Genomic DNA, 7,262 nt, shown 5'->3' on the forward strand with positions numbered 1-7,262 from the left:
ACCTCCCTGCTTATGGGCATGAATAGAGAGAAAAAGAGAGACAGAGGACACACCCTGGATCCACATCTCTAATGGATTAGAATAAGGATATGGATACTTTAGAAAATAACAGGAAAAAGAGGAACAAATTAACTGCTTAAAACAAACAATGAAAAGCTTGTGCTATTATAAGTGATGAAATATTATGAAAAAGTGAATATTCTACATCCTCTCTGCTGAACACTATGTTACAGCATATTAGACGATTCTTCCTCGCAGGCTATGTCCTCATGACCAATACTAATGGAACCATTAAGCACCTGTTCCATATTTACTAAAAGAAACTATATAACGAATATCATAAAGAATCCCTCATTTGGAAAGCAATTCCCATAAAGAAGTATAGAGAACCACTAAGAGATAAATTAAGCATGCAGATACAATCAGTTGCCAAGGTTACATCTAAACTCTGGAGCATCATAAAGATAGAAAATCCACAAAGATAAGTACAGGGAATTCATAGTTATAGGAAAGCATGTATGACATGACCTTAGCATGGTGAAAAAAAACTTTACAACAATTTTGATGACAGTCAATATTAGGCTTGCCATTTGTAAATACTACAAAAAAATACTAGTCACATTTAGCCTTATAACCTAAAGGACTAAACAAATTGCAATTGGAATCCTTATAAAGTTATAATCATATATAAACTCAAGATCCACCTAATAAACACCCATGTGGAATTCGAATAATACTTACACAAACACGTACTTGTACAATTCAGTCTTATTAAATCCACACAAACACATACTCGTACAATTCAATCTTATTAAACCAACCAATCAATTATGCCCTCCACCAACAGAAAACATAAACTAGTGAGAGATTACAAGGATTATAATATAATCTGCATGTGAAGAATGACATTGTAAAATAAAACAACCACTGAGAGATGCCTTTTCACTCTATTAATTAAGCATCAAACAAAGGGTGCTTCAAAGTTATAATAGAAATCATTAGGGAGAAAGAGAGAGAGACAGAGAGAGAGATGGCATGGAGATATTGTCACAAGGATGCTCTTCCATTTTCAGCCATGGTTGCAGTAGAATGCATTAACGTTGGCTTAAACATCTTATTCAAAGCATCCAATTTAAAAGGACTGAGCTACTATGTCTTCATTACCTACGCCTCTGCCATTGCTACTCTTGTTCTCCTCCCTTTGGTCTTCATCTTTCGTGGGTATGTCGCTTGATTTCCATTCCTATTATATTAGTGAAAAAATCTCCACAAATTATATTTTCAAACTTATTTCAATCTTAAACTTTGAGAATATTTTATGTAAACCTCAAAGTATTTTTTATTTATATATATTTTTCCAAAAAAAAAAAAAAAAATCATTTAAACCTTCTGTCTCATATGCCGTTGATCTCATTAAAGGTCACTTTTTTTTTTGTTGAGAAAACTCATTAAAGGTCACTTGACAGAATGGGTTTATTTATTTATTTACTTTAATTATAAGGTTTAAAGTGAACTTACTTTAAACTATAAGGATTAAATGAAACTATATAAAAGTATAGATTTTAATTAAAATAATATGAAACTATAAGGTTTAAATAAAACTTATCCAAAACTGTGAGGCTTAAATGAAAATTACCTTCTTCTCAAAAAAAAAAAAAAAAAACCTAGGCCTTTATGGTTTTATATTACAACCTTAATTATGAGTAGTTTCTCAAAAACTAAATAAATAATTAAAATCATTTATGAGTATTTTTTTTCTCAAATCTTTCTCTTCTCATATCATTTACAGTGTGATTTTATATTGAGATTTTGATGATGTATTTAGTTATAGAATATTTGAAGGAATATTAACGAAAAAGCTACTTCATACATGTAGAACAACCTAGCTTCCTACACTGAAGTGGCCTCTCATCAATAGAATTTTCCTACTTGGACTAATTGGGTAAGAAAGTATTACACCGAAAAGCTTTGCAATTTGATTTGAGATTTGATAATTATGATACAATTTCAACCTATGACATTTGTTCTATGATGATTTCTCTATAATGATTGCTCTTTATCCTCCAGCAAAGACACTACTTGATTTATAGTCTAGGTAGGGTTTGAACCCCAGATCTTTTGTTTGATGAATACTTTATAAGTTGAGTTAACTGAAACCTAAGTGCATTTTGTTCGCTTGATGTAAAGATATCATACCAGTTTTCAACTTCCAAGAAATGTGGTATATGTTAGTTCGTAATTTACAAGAATGTAAGATTATTACAATGTAAAGATAATGTGATTACCCATCAAACAGTTGCAATGACTAAACTGCCACCCATGGAAATATGAGATTTTACTTTAAATGACTCAATTGCCCAAATTAGTAATACATAACTCCAAAATATGTGTCTGAAATGCGAATTTTGATCTTATGTTTATATTTTTTATGTTTGGGAGGGCATGCAGATTTTTAGCTCAGTTGTGTGCCTATAAAGGAATTGAATACAGCTCACCAACTCTTGCTTCAGCCATCAGCAACCTCACACCAGCTTTGACCTACATACTTGCTGTTATTTTCAGGTCTTACCTTCTAAATTCTGATTAGCATATTTGTCCCTAATTTAATAAATTTTTATTTATAATTGAGTAGTTGGGCAAAGTGGATTTAAACCATGAACATTTCAATTAGAAATATAAAAAATTCTCAATTCAGTTACAAGACTCTTGATGCCTGATCATCCCTAAAATATGTAATATGCTGGAAAATAAATTTTTTTTTTTTTAAGTATCGTGTAATACTACTAATAGTTTGTTTCTTTTCAAGTGGTTGAGTCCTTGGAACATATAGAGTTGTTTACACTCTTATAATCTATCATTCATCCTCCCTAACAAAACAAAACAAAAGAAAACCCAAACATAGAACAGGTTGCCAAAATATACAAAACATCTCAGGCCCTTAGGCAAAAGCCCTTGAGATATTCAAGAAAGTTGCAATTACTTCTCGAGCATAGAATATTTCCTCACCAAGAATTCTGCAATCTAATTTGATGACAGAAAACTTTCTCAAAAGGGATCCTAGTAGTTTAACGTCGAATTGAGATAATTACACTTTACCCACCTGTGGTTTGCCTCTAATTTGATGTGCCTACCCGTGATTTAACTTTTGACACTTTACCCACCTGTGTTTTCCACCGCTACTCTACCGTAACCCACCTCTCCCCCAGCTGTTACTCTAACACAAAAAATGTAAAAAACCAAAGCCTAAACAGATCAAAATACACTCACTCCCAAAACTCACTCACTCCCATCCAATCCAACTTGGTCACCAAACGAAGATCCTACCCACTTTTTTACAAAAAGTGGTACTAAGACTATAGCAAGTGTGGATTTAGCACCAAGCCCTTTTGTGTTCTCACAATTCGAAAACAAATACCTTGCTGTGGGTTGCAACAATTGTGTCATTGACATCCCTAGATGGTACAACTGTTGGTGGGTGCATGTCTGTTTGTGACAAGAGCACCACACTACCAACTGTTGCCAAACCTCGATCCCTTCAAATCTCCACCTGTTTAACGCAACTATAGAGTCAATAAACAAAGGAATCTCCAAGTACTATAGATTGCAAGTATGCATTCTTAGCAAAATAGATGTGGTTCGAAGCCAATTTAATAGACCCCTTTAAAATCCAAAATATGTCCCAAGTTCTTGATGTTTCTAAATTTTATTGACCATGTTAGTGCTTATGTCAGTGCTTAGTTAGAGAACAAAATTAAAAAAAAAAAAAAAAAACCACAACAACCTTTATAAATATATTTCTTTTCTTTTCCAATTTTTTTTCCTTTATTTTTTCTTTCAATTTTCCTACGATTTCTTTAAAATTTCATTTTATTTTCTCACATGGTTCACTGTTCTTCCCAAACTCAGAACATTCTTCAGTGTTCTTTTCCCCAAACCCAGGACAACCCTCTGTCTCTCCCAATCTCCTCTTCCTCCTCACTTACCCTCTAGTGCTTGTGCCACCTCTCTTCCACCAGAACCGCACTCACCGCCACGATTATCTCTCTAGATAGCAAAATCAATTCCTTTATGGGTTCTCTCCCTCTCTCCAAACCACTCACTCAAACAAAATTAGAAAGAAAAATCCCACCCTCAACTACCATAACTATGCCAGATCAGGATCTCATGCCTTTGAAACTGACCTTCTTGGGTTTTCTCCTCCTTATCATCCTTTCCCATGTGGATCCAAACCCAGCCCCTTGGTGGACCTCCAATTCTAATTCAAAATGGTCTAGAACCATTGCTCTATTCAAGTTTCTAGATTTGAAGCCCACTGGTGGAGCTCCATCGCCACCGATTTCACAAATCTCATCTCCAACATCTTCATCATTTCGAACCAAACCCCAAATGACATGTACAAGAACTCCACCTTTGTCATGCACTTGAAAACATCTCCTGAGATCTTCGTTTGGTGAGCAAGTTGGGTTGGATGGGAGTGAGTGTGTTTTGATCTATTTGGGTTTTGGTTTTTTACATTTTTTGTGTTAGAGTAACGGCTGGGGGAGAGGTGGGTTACGGCATAGTAACGGTAGGAAACACAGGTGGGTAAAATGTCAAAAGTTAAACCACGGGTAGACATATCAAATTAGAGGCAAACCACAGGTGGACAAAGTATAATTATCCCTGTCAAATTTGTGACCAGTCACTCCTTTTACACCCTGCATATACATAAACCAGCAATTTCTGCATATATAACTAACCAACACTACCATGGATTAAACGCCTTTGGATATCAATACTCCAAAATTAAAGCTGAGCAATAGAGTGGTTGAGTACACATTTGGTATGGTACAAAGAATTACAAAGTGGAGAAGGTCTAATATATAAAGATAGTGCAGGAGGTCATGCGCTCTTTGCCTTACTAGATGTATTATTGAGCATTTATGTATACATTTATGCTTTGTGATAATATTTAAACTTCTAAACCCACCTCTTCTTTATAGATACAAGCATTGTTATTAATTCCGTTTCATTCCGGCCGGAACGGCCGGAATTTTTCGTTCCGGTATGCAAACCGGTACCAGGATACCTATCGTTCCACCTCGGGCCAAATTTCGGGCTATTCCGGTCCATTCCGGCCAATTCCGGCCGAGATGTGAATTCCGGCCGGTACATGATTTGGCCTATGGAAAAAAAAAAATTTTATTATTTGATGGCTAATATTATGTTATAAATTTTGTTGGCTTATTAGTTATTAATTATTATGGGCTTGTAATGAGTAATGACTTGTTATAAATATTCTTATTATTTGATGTTGTATTGAGGTTTAAGACATAAGAGTTAAGACTAAATGTTTTGTATTATTTGATATTTAGTTATTGTCTTCTAAATCTTCTTATTGTGTGATGTTAAATAGATGTTATATTGATGTTTAAGACTTAAGAGTTAAGACTAAATGATTTGTATTATTTGAAATTTAGTTATTTATTTATTAGAATTGACAATTTTATGTTTTACAAGAATATATATAATTTAATTTTTAAGAACCCGAAACACCTTAAAACGGTACGCCGAAATCGGCCGGTACCGAAATATTCCATTCCACTGGACAAACTGAAACGGGGTCCGAAACGGTATTAATAACAATGGATACAAGCATGTATAACCGTAGTACAATGATTAGGCCTATGCTTTAATCATTGAGTGTCATGAACACATTTATTGTTGATTACTATCACTAAATTTTCTTCCTTTCCTCTATTTTTATTGGTTCTTCAAAAGAATGGAAAATATGGCTTTGAGAAGCTCAATCACTCAGGCTAAAATCATTGGCTCATTAGTATCAATATCAGGAGCATCGGTAGTGCTTTTCTACCGGGGCCCTACAATCATATCTCCATCTGAATCACTGTCTCTTTTACTTCATTCTCCATGAGGCACATCAGAAACAAAATGGGTGATAGGTGGCCTTTTACTTGCTGTTGAGAACCTTCTGTTTTTAGGTTGCAGCATTGTTTAGGTACTTCTATGTGATAGGTGATACTTCAAAGTGTGGATTTGATTAAATTGGATTGGATTGTATGAGTGTAATGTGTGGGCATGTGCCATGTCCCAGGTTGGGTGTTTACTAGGTAGATCTTGGCTTGGCTTATATAAATGATTGAGTGGCACTGATTGTAACTTGATTAGTCCTTTCCATATATCGCACAAATGTGAGTAATACTTTTCTTGTCTCATGTCATTATGAGACAGAGACCGTAGAGAAGCTGAAATTGAATTCTCTACAATTTTTTACAGACCCAAGTTATGAAAATATATCCAGCAGTCGGCAGAGATAGTCGTGGTCTTCTTATGCACTTTGTGTGTAACAATTATATCTGCACCAGTATGTTCAATGGCAGAAGGAAACTTGCTTGCTTGGACACTAAGGCCCGATGTAGCATTGGTCACCATTATATACTCGGTAAGAACCAAGAAACGTGATAATACCAAATGAAAGAAGTTAATGATAATATCTAACTTTCATTCTCCCCAATCAGGGTTTCTTTGGTTCATCCATGAGTGTTGTTATTGCATGGGTCTTGCACTTGAAGGGGCCTGTGTATGTATCAATCTTTAAGCCATTGTCAATAGTCCTTGCAGCTGCTATAAGTGTCATATTCCTTGGTGATGCTCTCTATCTTGGGAGGTATATAGATCTCTCTTTCTAATCAAAATGCACATTTACGCATTTTTATATAGGCACAAATTACCTTCTACATACTTAAAATATCAATTAGAGTAATCTATCAAGAAGAATGGATCAACTAATACATGTGTAAGTTGTTTGGTACTATTTTTCATGGTTCATTGGCATTTTGTCTATTCTTCCTAATGTTGCAGCCTTGTTGGAAAACTTTGTTCATAATCTAAATGAAAAAAAATTATTTGTATACCAACATAAAGAGAACGTAATCAAACAAAGAAAAATTGGTTAAATATACTTCCATTTATCAATATTTAATCGCCTCTAATATGGCTTTTATATTATTAAAGAATAAAAAAACAAAGAGAATGCTAAAATTCAAGAAAAATATAAGCTAAAAATGGGAGAACTAATCTTGTATTACACATGAGCTTTGTCTTTTTATAAAGAAGTAGAGCACACCAAAACCAAAACAACAAATTAAACCATTTGAAACTAATCCTAACAAACCACAACAACTATAATTTACAGCACTAACAAAAGTAATCAAAAAAATATAGGAGGATAAGTACCATACGTGAAAGATACATGAGAAAGA

General features: G+C 34.1%; 1 pseudogene; it reads left to right on the top strand.

Annotated features, from left to right (window-relative positions):
- Positions 1–1,030: 1,030 nt before the first annotated feature.
- Positions 1,031–6,886, top strand: LOC142632917 (WAT1-related protein At5g40230-like; annotated as a pseudogene).
- Positions 6,887–7,262: the final 376 nt, after the last annotated feature.

Source organism: Castanea sativa, chromosome 1, assembly GCF_040712315.1.
Source record: "Castanea sativa cultivar Marrone di Chiusa Pesio chromosome 1, ASM4071231v1".
Taxonomy (NCBI): Eukaryota; Viridiplantae; Streptophyta; class Magnoliopsida; order Fagales; family Fagaceae; genus Castanea; species Castanea sativa.